General features: G+C 49.3%; 1 protein-coding gene across 5 annotated transcripts in view; it reads left to right on the forward strand.

The window, feature by feature from the left end:
* OPCML (opioid binding protein/cell adhesion molecule like) overlaps positions 1–18,008 on the forward strand; it is a 337,395-nt gene that overhangs the window by 145,979 nt on the left and 173,408 nt on the right. The gene's annotated exons all lie outside the window — the stretch shown is intronic.

Raw genomic sequence — 18,008 nt, forward strand, 5'->3', positions numbered from 1 at the left:
TTCCTGAATGTTCCAGTGGCTCCACAGGGATTACCCAGGATACTGGACTGGAAGGATCTCACTCTGCATGGCCCTGCTGAGGGTTTGTTTTAAGCTGGGGCTGCCTGGGGCAAGGCTGAACCAGCCCAGCTTGCTGTGGTGCAGCAGGTAATGACTGCTGGGGAGAGGGAACTTGCAGTGCTTTATTATGCAGAATATCCAGGCGGTGACAGACAGCTGCTGCTGCTCTGTGCAGTGTTATACCCCCATAATCAATATCAGGGAGGAGGAACGGCTGGGCAACCTGTTCCCTATTATGGGCACTTAAGCAATGCTTGGGTTGACAAAGAGCCTTGTACCAACTGCAGGCAGCACATGTTCAACATGCTCCTCATATATCAGGGAGCGATCCAGCCAAAAGCCCAGATGCTCTTGACAGCTAACTTTGGAGAGGAGCTGGTGACAAAGCAGCCTTTCAACCACAGGAGCCTCCTTTTCCTCTGGAGTCTTGGGGATCAGCTTTGCCTGAGCCTCGAAACTTAGAGCAGGGAGACAGATGATGGTGTGCAATTAAGTCCCTAAATATCACCCAGGCAGGCAGCTGGAGCACTGAGATCTGATGTCAGGTGTGAAGGACCTGGAGCCAGGACTGCTGGGCTGTTTCTCTGGCGCTGCCACTGATTCATTTTGACTTTGAGCAAGTCATTTAATCGCTCAGTAATTAATGCTATTCATACAGCTAAATTGAGTACTGCTAGGTACGTGAGCTCTCGCTGCAGGCACACTGTGGCCATTCAAAAAAATCACAGCAACACCTAGAATAGAAGAGAAGGTGTTTGATTTCAAAGCGTCCTGGGCTGCCACTTGAATCCTTCTCATCATGTACCTAAAAAGGGCCTGTGGCAGATCTCTGAAAGGCTCCACTTCCTTACTGCAGGAAGGAGTGATACCCACGGGCCAGAGCTGGGAAATCCATCACCTACCTCAGCAAATAAGTGTTAATGAAGTTCACAGGGAGTCTGGGAGGGATGGCAGTAGGAAACAGCAGGTGATTCCTGCTGGCTTAGTGCTGATCTCCCCCCTGACCCGTGGGTTTGAAGCTGGCACAGCAGCCCTGTGACCCTGGAGCCCGTGCTGAGGTGATCTCCTGCTCTCCTGGTCCGTGCCTGTTTAACCGAGGAGCTGTCAGAGTCAATCAGAGCCAAGTGTTTGCAAGCAGGGCCAGAGCCTGGTGCTGAGTGTTTTTATTAGCTCAGTACAAACTGCAGCAGAGCACTTATTGATTCCTGTGATCCACTGCCCTCAGTAACATCATTTGTAAACTTTTGGGGAAGCGGGAGTGGTACAAAAGCTGCTGCATGATCCCAGTCACTGGGGCATTCAAATTACCTTTACTGAGTGGAGTATTTACTATCTAAAACTTGATTCCAGGCTTGCTGGTGGGTCAGGAAGGGCTTGGAAAGAAATGAGTGAATACAAAGAGCTGCAAACTCTGTCTTGACCCACAACCCAAGGCACATGGCTCTGCCCAGGGGCTGTAGGCCATGTGCATGCTGCTTAACCTCTGTGTTACAAGGCAAAATGAGAGACCTCTTGTGTTTTTATCTGCTCTGCCTTGAACTAACACTGCCTGGAGAGGCTTTCTTGTGCTCATGTTAAGTAAAATGAAAGATCTTTGGGCCTCTAGCTTCAGGGCTTTGCTCAAATTCCCCTGTACTTATTCTTGCTCCTGGCAGACCCCTGTAATTGCACTACAGCTCTCTGTATTTATGCCGATATATATCAATCTGCTACCAAGTTCATCAATGTCTTGACTAAACATGCTGTTTGGGAGTCCATTAAGGATGTTTTGTTGACCAGATGTGCCCCCAAAAGGGAAGAATTCCCCCTTTTCAGCTGTTGTGGGAGTGAGTGAGGGACGTCAGTGAGCAGGGATGGAAATATCTGCAGTTCTGCATGTGCACAAAATGACTTCTGGGAATCTGGGATAAGCATCTTGTTCCTTCAGCTTTTGAAAATGACAGATCTCTATCACTCAGAGGAGTTTTTCACCTAAATAGTGGCAGTAGATCCACGGGGTCCTCTGGGGAAGCAATGGACTTACTGCAAAGTCAGGACAGTTTAACTGGAATTTACAAACTCACCTGGGATTTCGGGTCTGTGCTTGGTTTGAATGGGAATTTAATATCCTGCATTCCCCAGATGGCTTAGAAAATTTCGCTGTGTATTTTCCAAAATAAAGCTTTACAAAAACGTGGAAAACCACCAGTAAAATGTGTTTTGCTACAAAAAAACCCAGTGAATTTTGGATGTCTGGCTTTTAGCTTATTAGCAGCTATGGGATGATGTGGCCCAACAGAGGAAATAAAACTCCAGTTATCCCCTTCAGTGCAACTTTTACCTTCTACATACATGTCAAATTGTCCAGGACAATTTAAAAACACATTGATCTATGTGTGGTTTTTTTCCTTGCTACACCTGTAGTAAAACTGCTTAGATGATGGGACAATATGTACTTTCAGAGATTCTAAATTGCTTGTAGAGGGAGGAGTTAGGGAAAGGAAGAAGGAGAAAGGTGGTAGCAGAGATAGAGCCTGTGAATTAGCCAGGCTGGAGGGAATGATCCAGGCTACTGACTCATCCTTATTACCCACACATCAACTCTCTGTCCCCAAGGCCACACTGCCAGGCCATTTCCATAGTGTTTTCTTCAAATATACCTTCCTGTGCCTCCAATCTCTCCCCTGGCTGGAGGTGTTGATGTCTGAAGGAATAATTGCTCTGGGGATAATGCTGGGCTCTGAGATGGACTGGGAGCCACCTGACACTATCTTGCCTCTGGTCCTGCCCTCCATGGGGAAATTTTAAGTGTGTTGGAGTGATGGCTTTGCACAAATTCCCAGCTGATGGGACTCCTGTTTGGGCTGCTTGGCTGGTCAGGAATTCATTAGGAACTTTTGTGTTTGCAGCTGTCTCTTGGATTGTATCTTTATTGATCCTGCCTGCCCATGGCCAATGGGAAATAAGTGGAAATGATGAAGCTCTTCTGAAGGGGAGTTCATAATCTTGCTCAAACAAAGCCAGGCCCCCAGAGAGAGGGATGAATGGCCTGTGTGTAGTCTATTTTGAGATGATATGGCTATCACATCTTGTTCCCCTTGTTTTACTGGGATAACATTCAATTACCCCTGCCAACAGCAGCTTCTCGTAAGGGTTGTTGAGACGGCTAATTGCTTGCCCCACTTACTCCAGATGAGAAATACAAGACAGCTCTGTGGCTGTGTGGGGCCAAAGGATCACTGGGAAAGGCACCAGTGGCATCACAGGTCCCCTAAAGACCTGGTGTCCTGAGGAGGTTGTGCAGATGGAGGTCAGCCTTGAGCTCTGCCATGGCTTTGCTGCTTGACCACAGGAAATTCACTTCCTTTTGTGGCAGGGTCTGAGAGAAAGCCATGGATGCTGTCTGGGAGATCAGGGAGATACCAAGTTAAGCTGGAGTTTGTGTTCCTTAAGTCAGCAGTGGGTGGCCCTTCCTGGACCTTGCTTTGGGACACAGAGCAGGCTGAGATGGTGGCTCTGTGGAGTGCAGAGTGTTATCTGGGCTCTGCTGCCCTCCCTGCCAGGGCTGCACAGTGTCAGCATCTTCAGCAGGGAAGCCTCTCCCCAGCCCACATTGTTCTGAGCGAGCCTGGGCAGAGCTGTCAGCAGGTAACAGCTTTCACTCGCTGTTCTGTGCACCCCAGAGAGGCAGAGCCTGAGCAGCCCTGTATCAGTGCCTGACAGCACCTTCCTGCTTGTACACCGGAGCAAGGAGAGAACTTGTGAGACAACTGCACTTAGCCCCTGCCAAAGCCAAGTGCCGGAGAAGTCCCTGATGTATTTAGAGAAACACACTGTCTTGCTGTGTCTGCTTTGGAGAAACCTTGCTAATCCTTCCTGAAAAGCCCAAAGGGGGATCCAAAGCAGCTTTTCATTAGCCAGACAAGCCCTACAACTTCTCCAGCAAAATACATACAAGGGAGAGATGCTGCCTCAGGCAGAGTGACAGAGGGGAAGGGAGGAATGTGCTGGGCTGGGATGTGAGTTCCAGCATCACATGGGGAAAGGACTGGGAGCTTTGGAAGAGGCTTGGAGGCTTCAGGAAGGATGGAGAGCTTTGCATTGCAGGGAGGAGTGAGAAAACATGGGGCTCCTCCCTGGGATCGGAGCACCATTTGGGTATCCCTTGGGGCTGCAAACCTTGGCCAGAGGTACCTGCTCTTTTCCCACTGGAGGGAGGCTCATTCCAAGACTCCTAATAATGGATAGCCCTCACTGCTGCCCGCAGCCAGGGCTGCCGGGCATGTTTCTCTATGCATGTGCAAACAAGCTATCCCTGACACGGCGCTTTTATGGCAGAATAACTCCATCCCTCGCGCTGGGCTGTGCTGCTTCTTGCTGAGCCAGTACAGCTCGTACAGGAACTGCCTGTAAACAAGCCCAGAATGTGTGGAAAGCACTTATTTAGACTTCCTGCTGCATTAGAGAAGGAATGGGAGTTCATTTCTCAGTGGGGCTGGCTGATCCAGCAGGGATGGGGGTCTGTAGTCAGGACCCGGGACGAGTGCAAACTGCAAGGTCATTAACGCTGCTATGCACATGTAAATATTCTGCTGCTGCTTCGCCTCGTTCCTGCTGAGCATCCATCCCTGAGCTGCTGTCTCTGCCTTTCCCTGTCTCTCTGAGCCGGCAGAGCCCTGAGCTGCAGGGTTGGATCCCACCCGGGATCAGGCTAATGTGAGGTGCTAACAGGTTGTCAGCTCTGGGGCTGTACGAGGACGCGTTTCCCAGGCTGTGGGAGCTAAATCCGGGAGGACGTGACTTGCATGTCCACAATTCCCCTCCTGAGTTGCAAGACTTGCAGGAGCTGAGAGTGCTCTGGTGATATCTGCAGGCATGGCAGAAAATCGTTTTCAGTGGTGGAAAGTGACTTTGCTGTATGGATAAAATCTTGTGAAATTACTCTGGGCTAAGAACAATTTGTTTCAGTCTCCATCTCCCAGGATACTGATGTTGGGAATGTCCAGATTTGCCAGACCTTCTGTCTGTGCACCATTTTGAATGCTGGGTTTTGATGTTTTTCTGTTGCTTGTGGCCTCAGGGACAGGAGTTCCACTAAAGCAGATAAAGGACTTTAAATAATAAACACCTGCTAAGGTGGCAGGAGAATACCTGGGTGAAATTAAACCCTTTCTGAAGAACTGGGTGCATGAGCATATGGATGAGAGCCCATAGATATTTTGGTGACAGGGTGCAAGTGTTCAGAGCTGCCCTTCATATGCAGAAGGGCTCGCTCACAGTCCCCACTGACACAGGCAGAGGAACTCAGGAGCAATATTAATTTAGATGGCTCTCCTTCCCATTGCAGGCCTGTTGTTATGGTGCTGTTGGTGTGTAATAAAAGACCTTTCAGTGCTGGGGGAAATCAAATAATCCTACGCAAATGTGAAGGCATTTGGATGGTGATTGTCCTAATGAAATTGGTGATTCAGCTCTGGCTCTGTGTCCCGCCTTTCCTCCTCTTAAGGTGCTTTTTGCCAGCCTGTGGATTGATAGATTGATGCCTGAGTGCCTTTGTTATCAGGAACTTGTCATTAAGGGTTTGTGCATTGCTTAGAATTGAGACTAACTTGGGCTTTTCTGGCTGGGGGATATTTTGGGAAAGATTTATGAATTTTATGAGATGGATTTAAGTAGTAGATAGTGAAGGCTTTGGGATGGTAAAAGAGTATTTTTCTTGAAAAATAGGAAAATATTATGAACCTTGACATCTCTTTCACTCCAGAGGCAGCCTGTGAACTCTTAGAGCTGGAAAATTACTTGCAGAATGTGCCACAGGGCAGTGTTTTCTAAACTCTGTCGTGCCTCCTCCTGTCTTACACCCTCTCCTGGCTTGACAGGGCATAAAAGACTTTGCAGGAGAGCAAAATGAATTTTCTGGGCTAAGGGAGTTCCAACTCTCCTTCCTCCCATCCCACCAGCCCTGCCTGTGTCAGTGTCCTTGGCCCAGGCAGTGGCAGTGGGGATGCTTGGGCAGCCTTGGGCACTGGGATGCTGCTGCTGCCAGCTGTACCTGGTGGTTCTCAGTCCCAGATACTGGGGAGAGAGGTGCCCAGGACTTGGGATGGTCTCTTGCCTGGAAAGGGTTTTGTCTGCACATCTCAGTGGGTCAGTGATTGACTCGTGTGCCAAAGCAGAGGGGGTTTAGAGCCTTGCTGCGTTTTGATCTCTCCTAATATAATGAGAAGCTTCCTCGTGGCTCTTCTCCATCTCTGATTTCTGTGAAATTTCAGCTCCTCCATCATCACAGAGCTCAAACCAGCCTTGTCAGAGGCAAGGGGGATAAAAAGCCACAGACCTCTCTTGTTAGAGACATGCTTCCCTAGCTTTCCTGAGGGCTTGGGGACTGCATTACCAACACTCAGAGAAGCAAATGCACTTTGTACAAACCGTTTAACCTCTCCGTGCCTCTGTTTACCCTTTTAAAAAGTTATAATACACACAGAGATGCTGTGAGGATCAATTACTGTTTCTGTATTTTGAGATCCCTGGATAAAAGGGTAGAGAATTATCCTTGCCAGTCTGCCTCAAATATTGTTTTCATTAAGATTAACACTCTTCAGTAAACAGAACCGTTAAAGCTGTATTAGGTGTTTAATAAATAATATGGAGTTGTTATCCATCACTGTGTTTTTTGGAGGGAGCTGCTGGGGAATGCACAGTAACAGGGCTGAGCAAGTGAAGCATCCTGCTCTAATTGCTTGCTTGATTAGCAGCACTTAGGGTTACGTGAGCATGATTGGCTGGACCTCATCAAAATTCCTCATCTCAAGGGCACAGAAGCAACAGGAGACACAGAAATGACATCAGTCAGTCTGGGATTGTTGAGACTGAGATAAAGAAACTCCACTTGAAGGCAGACTCCAAAATCTGGGGAGAGGCAGCTCAGGGTATATGAGGGGTGAGGGGATGGACAGATGACTGCAGATCCTGGTAAATCTTGCCAAATCTAAAACTAAAATTAATTAATCAGATGGTGTGGTTTCCCATTGCCTATAGTCAGTGCCTCTGCATCGTTGGCATGTGGCTATGGAATCAGACCTGCTTTACATGGAGCACTTGGGCTCTACCAGAAATGAGGAGTCTGAGGAAGCTGCACTCCCACTCCCCATCCCTGAACTCTGTGGGGATGGCAGAGCTCACAAAAGGAAGATTTCCTGACCTGATGCATCAACTGCTCTTTAAATTCTCCATTTTAGCTGTTTCATGTGCTGCCAGACACTTCCTGGCTAGGACCTCTCCAGCCTCCTTACTTTAGGTCACTATCCTTGAAGCACTGATGATGGAAACATGCCTCTGTCTTTCCCCATATTTTTGGCTCTTTTTTTGCCCAGATGTAGCTAGCAGCAGCTCGAGAGCTCAAGAAAAATAGAGTTTTAAAAGCCAACAGCCAGAACTGGGTCCTCAGCTGGGTCAAGTGCTGTGTTGATTTACACCAGCTGAGGTTCTGGCCCATAATCTTTCGTGCTCTGTCATAAATATTACGTTGATTTAAAATGAACAGATCTGTCTCAAACTTGGCTGAGCCTTCAGTGTAAATAATGCAACCTTTGGAAGTCCATGTTGTCCTTGCTGCCTGTGAGGACATAACTCTATCCTAATGCTCTGGAAACAGAAGGGATTTTCCTTGCCTGCAATTTTGCTCAAATTTGGAGGAATTTCTTTCCAGTGGACTGGACTGGGAGGCCAGCAGACCTTGGTGCATCCAGCTTCTGGATGCTGTCTGATTCCCTCAGCTCTGGAAAAAGCTGTCCTGGAGCTTCAGGGTCAGTTGTGCTGGGGCATGCTCACAGTTGTTGATGGCAATTGTTGGGTGCTGATTTTGTTGTGTGCAAACCTGGAAGTGATGGGGACATCACAGCTTTGATTCCCAGGATGCACAGATTTATCTGCCCTGGAAACTCAGACAGCTTTTAGCCAAGACTGACATGTGAATAATACATATGGAAACCAGTTGAGTTTGTGAGGAATTACCTTGGTCTGCAAGCATGCCCTGAACCAGTTTGGGTGCAGCAGGCCTGTCTGTGGCTTGAGTAGGGGATGGCATTCCCAATCCATTCAGAGCCATCTCTGCTGTGCCTGTAAGCCCCTGGCTTCACATCTCTTCCCCGGGGAGCAGCACTCTGAGTTATCAGTGCTGCTCTCTGCTAAGTCCCAAGGAAATCCCATTCTGCCCACCAGCCAGAAAAGGAGTCTGCAGGATTTCTACCAGCCTGGAAATAATGGGAGAGTAACACCAATTAAAAGGACAAGCTCAGTCCGTCTCCTGCTGTTCTGCAGAGGAGATCAAGGCGGGTTTGTCACCGTTTGAAGAGTGGCCTTTGAGGAAATTGTCAGTGAAGATGTTCTGAAACTGCTCCAAACGCTGTAAGTTGCTGCAGCTCGGGTACACAGCAGGAGAGTGGAGTCTCCTCTGAAGAGCTGCTGGTGGGGAGTCTGGGCAAGGGCAGCAGAGCCAGATCCCCATGGGAGCCCAGTGGGAACCGACTCCCAGGATGGTGTGCCAGGATGAGAGAGTCAAAGCTGGTGAGAACAGAGGTGAAGAGGGAAGAGGTAGAAGCAGTGGGACCAGAGCAGGAAGAGCAAGGCTCTTCTTTGCCTCGAGCTGGGGGTGGAAAGAGAAGGGCAGTGTTTCCCCTAGGATTGTCTCCTTCCTTATAACCCCCATCTTCCAGAGTGGGGTGAAGGATGAGGAAGGACAATGGGATGGCACAGGTGCTCAGACAGGTTTGCCCCAGGCTGGTAGTCCAGTACAGAGCCAGAATTTAGCTGGGGCATTGCATGGTGAAAGCTCTCTGGGAAGAGAGGAGAGGTGTAGGAACATTCTGTCACATCAGTCCCACTTTGGTGAGGGTCCCTGAGCAGTTTTGATTTTTAAGCTGACAGAAGCCTGGCACAGTGTCCTCAGCTGGGCCTCTCCAGCACTGTGTTGAGGGATGGAGCATGTGAGTGAGACCACAGGTTTTTGTCATGACACAGAGACCCAGCAGGCACAGCTGTCCCTGGGCCACCAAACCATCTTCCCACCTTCTCCATCACCCAAGCTGTGAGGTTCCAGCAAAGAGTTTCTTGGGCAGAGTGTCAACCTGTAGCCCCTGTGGTTTGCAACCTTCTGGCTTGGCTGGGGCTGCCCAGAGCTCCTCGGGTTCAGCAGATTTTTGACAGTCTGTTTTGTGCCTCTGCAGTGCCAGAGCAGCTTGATCTTCCAGTGCTCCAGCAAACTCCTGCCAGGCCCTGGGGAGCAAAGAGCCCGAGTCCTCCAACCCAGGACCTGGCACTGATCCCCACCAGGATTTGGCTGCTCTGAACAAAGCCATGCATCTCACAGGCAGCTTTATCTGAGCTCCCTTTGATGCTAACCAGGCTGCACTAGGTTAAGATGTAGAACTGCCTGTGTCAACTGCTGGCCCTGGGACCTGGCAGAGGGAATGCTCATGGAGGGCAAGACCAGTGGTCATTGCTTGCAGTCCTTGTGCATCAGTGTCTGCTGTCTCTGCACCTTTGACCCAGTGATTTATTTAAACCCTTGTTACAGAGGAGGCCAAGCCCAAAATACAGCTCCAGCCCTCTGCAGGGCTGAATTAAACATGTGCCATTGCTTCTTGCAGGCTCTTGCTAATTTTTGTGCAGGGAGGGAGGAGGGAGAACTCAAACAGATGGCCCAAGTATCACTCTCGCTGTCTCCTACCTCCTTCCTAAATAAATGAGTGGCTCACAGAGAAGTTTGGAGGGTGTAATGTGCTTTCAGGGAGGACTTTCCAGGCAAGGCTGAGGCTGAGGCTGCTGGGGTCAGTGTGGATGTCGCTCTTACATCCTCTTGTCTTGAGACACCAGTTAATTTATGCAGCACTTGATCAGACTCTCATTACTGGAGATTCAGCAGGGACAGCTAGCATGGGTATTATTTTATTTCCTTGCTCCATGTTCATTTATTTCAGTAATTTCTTTCCCCCAGGAAAGTGTGGCTCAGATGAAGCATCTGGATTTTCAATAAGGTCCATCTTAATTTTAAGGTGGCAACAGGCATTTGGTTTTCCTGTGAAAAACAAGCCCATCTCCCCCATTTTAAAAGATAGGGGGGTTTTAATACAGTGATGCTGGATTCTGTTGCTGAGAGCAATATGTGGAAATAAAACAGGATCAGAGGGAGTCTCTGCCATGTTGGGAAGGTGTTCAAAAGTGTTTTCCATCAAACAGGTCCGTGACCCAAGAACATCATTGGCCCTGCCCTGGGCTGGCAGATGAGTGTAGCCACCGCATCCAGGGGTTTTGGCAGTGGACAGGAGGTCAGGATTGGTCAAGTCCCATGGAGATCTCTTTGCAATGGGCCTGGCTGTGTCCCCTCCTGGCCATCCCTCCTGCCTGGAGCCTGCTGGATTGTCCAGAGGAGCGCAGAGGCAGAGGCAATGCAGGGAGGGACAGCAGCCACCGGTGGAAGAGAAAATGCTGACATAAATTAATCAAACGAGGCATCTCACAAGATTGAATTAGATCCTGATTTATGACTGCAGTGCTGCTGCTTCTGCAGTTCTGATGCTCCATGCTTATTCCTCACCCCCTGATTTATGGGGAGGCTCCTGCTGAAAGGGGGTCCCTGTGGAAGGAATGGGTGGATGGATGGATGGATGGATGGATGGATGGATGGATGGATGGATGGAAGGATGGATGCTGTACCAGCTGGGCTAATACCAGCCATCACATGCTGCTGCTCTTCAGGACTCCACCTATTCAACTGCTGTATCAGCTTGTTTTTGAGATGTTTAGGATGCATCACATCGCTGTTGAAAGGATGATGCCAGGAACAGGAGGGAGCCTTTGGTCCTGCATCTTGCTCATCCTCAGCTCACCAAGAAAACCCCTACCTGCATCTGAGAGGTCCTTCCAACACCTTCAGGTTGGGTTCACTTGTGAGTGAGGCTGTGTTTAACTTGTGAGAGATGCTCCTGCTGCCTGGGATGCCAATCCCTTCATTTCTGTTCCACTCAGAGAGCTCCTATAGCTCCTGGCTCCCTTGTTGAGCCTGTCTAGGGGAGCCTGATTTGTCTGGACACATCCAATACGTTCCCACACTGTACAAGCAGCAGGTTGGCAGAGCATGAAGTGCCTGAGCACAAGTGACTCTTCAGCCTGTGCAGAGGAGCCAGAGTAGCTGTGAGGGAACCTGGTGGCAAGGTGGAGACTTCTGGGGACCTCAGCCCCAATGTTGAGGGAGCAAGAGAAAATAAAGAGAACAGGTAAAACTTGAGGGCGTTGACAATGAGCAGCTCCAAGCAGAGAGTCAGGGTGAGATCGCTGGTGAGCAGGCAATGGGAATCCCATGGACAGCATGGAAAATAGGAATGTGTAGGTTGTGTGGGATGGGTTAGAGGACGAATCTGAGGAGGATGTGAAGAGTCTGTGAAGCAGGTGAGGACATGGATTTGGAGAGAAATCAATACAGTCCTCTCTTCCTTAGGGCTGTCTTTTATTGCCTACCACCCATATAGAACTCATTCAGCTTCACCCATGTAGGGAAAGCATTTTCCAAGGAGCCAATCCCTTCCCTGGCAGCGAGTGTGTCCCTCTCTGTGATGACTGGGGTGGGGAATCAGAGTTTTTGGATTGAGCAGGAGGGCAGTAACCCCCAGCCTTGTTTGCAGTGATGTTCCCTGGGTACCCAGCATCAGAGATGAAGAATAAAAACAGATCTTCTGTCTTCCTGCAGCGTATTGATTTTTGCTCCCTGCTCTGGCCTTTTGCTCATCCTTTTCAGCAGCTGGCGGTGAAATGAAATATAAGGTTTGAAAAACTAAAAATACAAAATGTGACAGCTTCATTGCTCCGAGTGATGGTATTTGAGGGGACTCGTGACCTGCGAAAATGGAGACGATGCCATCCCAGCCTCCTTCCTCTCACGTGGTGAGGAAGAGAGTGGTGGAGAGGAAGGATTTGGGGATTGGGTGTGCAGTCATGTCACTGCCGTGTTTGGGAGTGACCCTGCCCCTTCTGCAGAGGCACCCCTGGCTTGCTCTGAAGGTTTGGGAATGGGAAGGGCTGTCTGCAGTCCCAGGATATGGGATGTGTCATTTTTGTCTCTGCCACACATTTACACAGGACATATCATCCTGCTGTACCTGTGTCCATCTGAGCAGCGAAGGTGGGACCCAGAGGTGATGGGAGCAGGGATAAACCTATGAACAGGGATAAACCTGGGAACAGGAATAAACCTGAGAGCAGGGATAAACCTGGGAGCAGGGATAAACCTTGGAGCAGGGATAAACCTACCAGCCCATGCTGTTGGTGCTCAGAGTGTGTTTTAGGGCTATTTACAGGCTTTTGAGTGGTTACTAATTAGCGAGTGCCGCAGCTCACTGCGACACGGCAGTCGCCTTCGTCGGAGAGTGCCCAGCAGGGTTTAAATTACTTGTCATTTGCCTTGTTTTGCTTGGCCATTTGAATGCTTGACTCTCTCCTAATTGGCATCGTAACCGCTGGGGTGACACGCTCAGAGATTCTTGATTGGATTCCTTATTTTTTTTTGGAGGGGGGGAAGCCTGGCAGATGCTGCAGAAATTAAGCAAAAGTGTTTAATTCCTCTGTGTTGTTCGAGAGGCACACGATGCAGAAGGGAGAAATCCCTTGGGTTTGCCATGTTTGGGTGAACTCAGCCTGGGATTTGGATGGTGCAGATGCAGTTTAAGCAAGGGGAGTTCACCCTTTCCCTTCTCCCTTGGTGCTGTGGGTTCCTGGGCTTTGGAAGGTTCTGCAAAGGTGGAGAGCTGCAGGAACAGTTTGGGTTGTACCAGCAGAGATTAATAATTCCAGAAGGTGTTACAGGGTGGTGGATGGGTTAATCTGTGTGTCCCTACAGGGAATGACACAGCCAAATCCAGGGTGAGCTAAAATACTGCCCCAGTACCACAGTGGGCTGTGGATTGGAAGTACAGTATAAAATCCCAGAACGGTTTGGATTGGAAGGGACCTTAAAGAATGTCTGATTCCAACCTTTCCACCACGATCTTTAAGGTCCAAACCATTCTGTGACTCTGTGACTGTGGGGAATGGCTGGGTGAGCCCCTGGTGCCCATCTCCTCCCTCTGGCTTTGCTGTGAGCTCACGAACCCCAGGGGTTTGGGATCCCTGTGCTCCTGGGCAGTTTCTGTGCCCACTGCAGAGCCCAGCTCGGCAGTGCACTGTTGTGGTTATTAAATCCCATGGCGATGAATGGGACATGACACCTGTGTATATGATTCAAATCGAGTCATCCCATTACACGGTGTAAATCAATAAACAAAATATAGCCACTGACAGCATTTACAGTTCCCCCTATTACTGCCAACCAGCCCATTTTCTGTGCATGAAAGAGGCATTTACACCCCATTTAACTGTGCTTTGATGCGGGATCCTGTTCCCGGGAAGAGGGGAGGCTTTGACAGGTGGCATTAGGAGAAGGGGAGATCTACAGCACTCATTTGCAGCGAGGGTTGTGAAACACATCTTCACCTGTTTGTGCTGTCCATCACCCTAATTGATGATGTGCAGCGTTGGCAAATTGAACTTGGACAGGCGAGAGGTGATGCTGGTGGTGTTGGAATACTGTGCTGTCCTTTCCTGATGGATCAGGAGAGAGGGAATGTTGGTTTTCCTTTTGTCCTAGCTGGGGAATGGTCTTTTTATTCAGCTGAATGTCAGGGAGAGAAAGGATGAGGGAGAAACAGGCTGGGACACACTCTGAGGGACATTGCTCTTGGAACACCTCAACTGTCCGACTTGATTTTATTTAATGGGCTTTGCAATCTGCTGATTAATCTGGTAATCAGAGCAAATGTTACAGTCACGGCTGGCAATAAAAATATAACCTAAAGTAGATAAAATCCCTCTTTTTCTTCTCTTTTCCTTTTTTTTTTCCCACTGAGAAATTGTCAGATGACATCTCTCCCCTTTATGAGAGACGGCAGGAGGGAGAGGGAGATGCATGTGATGGGAAAACCTGATCCCTGCTGCATCTCTGAAGGGCTCAGGAAACTTCCAGCTCCTCACTGGTGCAGAAGGGCTCAGCAGTTCCCCCAACCTGAACTGAGGCAAAGTGATTTTTGGGGGAGGCATGGGCAGGGATCAGACCGGCTGCCCTTGGAACTGCAAATTGATAGTTTTGTCTCGTTTCCTGGAACTCCCCCAAATTGCTGGATTACTCCAAAAAGCACAAGAAAGGCCTGTCTTTCCCTCTGCCTGCCTTTGTTGTTGCTTGATTTTGTTGGTGTTTTGCCACTGCAATTGGCTATGTGGATGAAAAGGGCAGTTTTGTGACCAAGAGGCAGAGACATGGTTAGAAAACAGCAAATGGGAGAAGGGATTTTACAAAATGTACTGCTTGAACATCCTTTCATCAGCAACAGAGACATAAATCCAGGCACATTTTTCACATTCCTCATCACGTTTTCCTGCAGACTTCCACAAAAAAATGTCCCTTAAGCCCCAAAACGCAGCTTGGCAGGAGACAGCGCTGGTGTTGATTCTGGAGGAACAGCATTCCCATATGCTTTGCTTAGTCCAGATCTGCTTCCAGTAAATATCCTCAGCAGCCAGGATTGAAGTTCGATTCTCTGCCAGTCATTCTCATCTAAGACTTGCATTTATTTATCCTTTATCATTCCCTTGGCCAGTGTCCGGCATGACTTCAGCCCTTTCTTTCCTCAGCTCCTCGAGCTTTTATCGTAACTCCAGTGGGAATGGTGAGGTGAGGAGCCTGTGTCCCCTGGTGCTGAGGGATGCAGGGGATGAGGATGGCATTTCCAGACTGACTGGATGCCAGACCTGCAGGCTGGAGCCTGTGGAGATGACAGGGAGAGGGCTGGCAGATAAGGAACAGCACTGGAGCTCCTGAAAAAAATGGGAAATGCAACTTCTCATTAGAAAAAGGTTAAATATATCAACCCAGGATGTTTCTTCTTATTAAAAGGATTTGGTTTGATGCTTCCTTTCTAATTAGGAACAAGTCAAGAAAAATTTTGAAGCCTTTTGTGTGATTGTGTTTGAGCTGTTTCCCTGTGGACTCGAGAGCAGTTAGTGTTCATGTGGAAGAGCCCTGGGGCTGTGGGTGGGAGCAGTGCCATGTCCTGTCCTGGGGAGGCCAACAGGAAAAAACAACCTTGGACTTGATGAGTTTCAAGCTAAAAAAGCTTCATGTGGGCCAGACAGCACCTCCAGCCTCATTAAAGCTCAGGGAAGGTGACCTGGCTTTCCTGCAGCCAGCTGGGAGGGGAGCTGCAGGTGTGTTTACCTGCAGGCACAGGGAGTTTTGCACCTCTGGCACTGAGCTGCATCGTTAGTGTTGCCTGATTTCCCTTTGCCACCTTGGGAAAGCAGGTTTTAAATGCCTCAGTGTCCTGTGTGCCCTCCTGTGCCCTTCCCCAGGCTGCTGAGCACCGTCTTTTAACTTTGAAGGAATTGTCACCCTTCTTACTCATCTTCCCCATCTTTCCTTGGCTGTCTGTCACCTTTTGCTGCCAAATTTTCTGGACTGTGAAATGAAGCTTTTATTATCTTCTGAGAAGGGGGGGGCAGAAATTAAATTAGTGAAATTAAAAAGATGATGATGATGACGACTGTAACCTGACTTCAACCCTTCTCATTCCGCCTCACATAGCGAGGCAGCCAGCTCTGTTCTGGGCTTCTGCTTGGATTGCTGGAAAGAACCAAACTTTTACTTTCAAATTAACCTGTCAAATCATATATTTATAAGGGAATTGAAGGCAGGAGAATGAGGGTCCCGGATATTCCCACGCATCAATTAGGGGGAAAATTAATTACAATTTACTGGCATTACCACATTAGAGCTCCCTTGATTAGAGAGCAACTTGCTCTGTGCTCTGGAAAAAGTTAAATTAAGGAGTTTGGAGGGAGGGGGTCCTGGACTGGTTCTGTGGGCAGAATCTCCAAGAGCAGATACTTGGGTTTGGTATCTCCTCAGAAAAACTGTTTTGGGATGTGAATGCACTGACACTCCAAAAACTGTTTTTTTGACCTTGAGAGAACACTTGGTTTGGGGCTGGTTTGAGGCACAGAAAAGGTGATTCTCCTTGTCCTTGTCAGCACATCTTACCCTATCCTGGTATCCTTACCCTTAGCCCCATTGCCAGGGAGTCCCAGAGAGTCCACGGATTTTCTGTGGGGTTATTCTGGGGATTATTGAATATTTCATGAGCCTAAATTAGCAATGGAACGAGCCCCTGGGCTGTGGTTCCCCTGGTGTCCCTTGTGGGGCTTCTAAATGGAGAAATGGGACCTGGGGGGATGGCTGTAAAGCTGCTTTTCCTTGGGAAAGCCAATCTTGTTCCTGCTCCAGGCCATTAACAATTTGCTGCTGCAATAAAAGCCTGTGGCACAGGCAGAAGCCACAGGGTGAGGTGAGGCACAGCCAGGGCCCTGCCATGGGAATTCTCTCCCATCCCACTTTTTTCTGCACCTCAGGGCAGCTTTGTGCCATGGAGGCAGCAGCTGTGCAAGGGGGAAGGTCAGAGAAGGGTTTGGTGGGGTCTGGGGAGGAGGAGAGGCAGATTGTGTGCTGCAGGGAGAGGGAGGGATTTCACTAAACTTTGAGGAGTTTGGGAACAGATGAACCTGGCACACAGCCACCTTCCAAAGCCTGTTGTGGGTTGTGGTTTTTTTTTTTAATATTCCTGGCATCACCCACCAGCAGAGATGAAGTTCATAGGCTCAGAAAACCCATATTTGGAGGTCGAATCTCAGGCAGTGATGTGTCAAATTCAGAGTGGGAATGGAATTGTGGTGCTGAAAATCACCCTGACACAGAGATAGCATCCCTGGGAGGTGGGAGCAGTGTGCCTGCAGGGCTTTCTCCTTTGTGGGAGTGCCTCTTTCCAGGCAGCTGGGACAGGGATATTCAATATGTGCCCTGGGAGGGTGAGATTGGGTGCTTGGAGCAATGGTCCAGCTACTGGGACCAGTCCAGATTCCTCATTTGTCAATCCCTTGCAGAACAAGTCTGTTTTATGGCCAGGGTGTGCCACCCCTTATCAAGGACACTGCAGCTGTGGCACGAGGTGCCAGGGATGGTGTGGGGAGGAGGGAGAGCCCAGGGCTGTGCTCTCATCCCCTGTGTGCCCGTGCCAATGAGAGCAGGATCCAGCCTCAGAGCTGCTGCTGTGCCTCAGGCCATGCAGCTTTGGGGTGGATACACTGCTGGAGGTGCTGTGCCCTCCCCGTGGGCTGCCTTGGCCAAACCAGGTGTTTCTGAGGTTGTCCCCTCTGTGTGTCTGTCCCCACACTTCACTTGCTGCTGCCAGTGAAACAAGCCCTGAGCCTGCCTGAGCTCTCAGGAGAGCCCTCAGCAGCAGCTCCAGGTGGATTTACACCAGAAAAGGATCCAGCCCTCCTCAGGAGCTGAGGGTGGGAGGGACTCTGGGGTTAGGGACCCCGAAAGCACAAACATCTCTGTGACAAGCTGTTTGAAGCTGAGCTGATCAGAGAAGGTGACAGCCCTGCCACATCTGGGAGCAGTTTGTGTGTCCTCCTTGCTGACAGGAGGAGTTTGATTCCTTTAATATTTGATGTGTTCTGTCTTTTGCAATGTTTGTTTTTGGTACTGTGGGTTTTGACTTGTTGTTTTTTTTTTAAATTTTTTTCACACTACTCTGCTCCTCAGAACCAGATGCCCATTTGCCATGGGAATGGGAGCTCTACAGGAGCCAGGGGGAGGACAGGCAATGTGGCAGCAAATGTGACACTTGGGGGGCCTGGAAACTCTGCCTGACCTGGGAGATTGCTTCTGCTTCTCCCCATCCACCTTTCCAGCAGGATTTAGGGGTTGCATTTTCCTATGTGCAAGAAGAGGCAAAGGACACTAATATGGCTTTTCATCCTCCTCCTGCTCCCCATGTCACTCTGCCCAAATTGAGGGTGGCAACAGGGAGGTGATCTCTTGGGAAACT

The sequence above is a fragment of the Erithacus rubecula genome (assembly GCF_903797595.1).
Source record: "Erithacus rubecula genome assembly, chromosome: 25".
Taxonomy (NCBI): Eukaryota; Metazoa; Chordata; class Aves; order Passeriformes; family Muscicapidae; genus Erithacus; species Erithacus rubecula.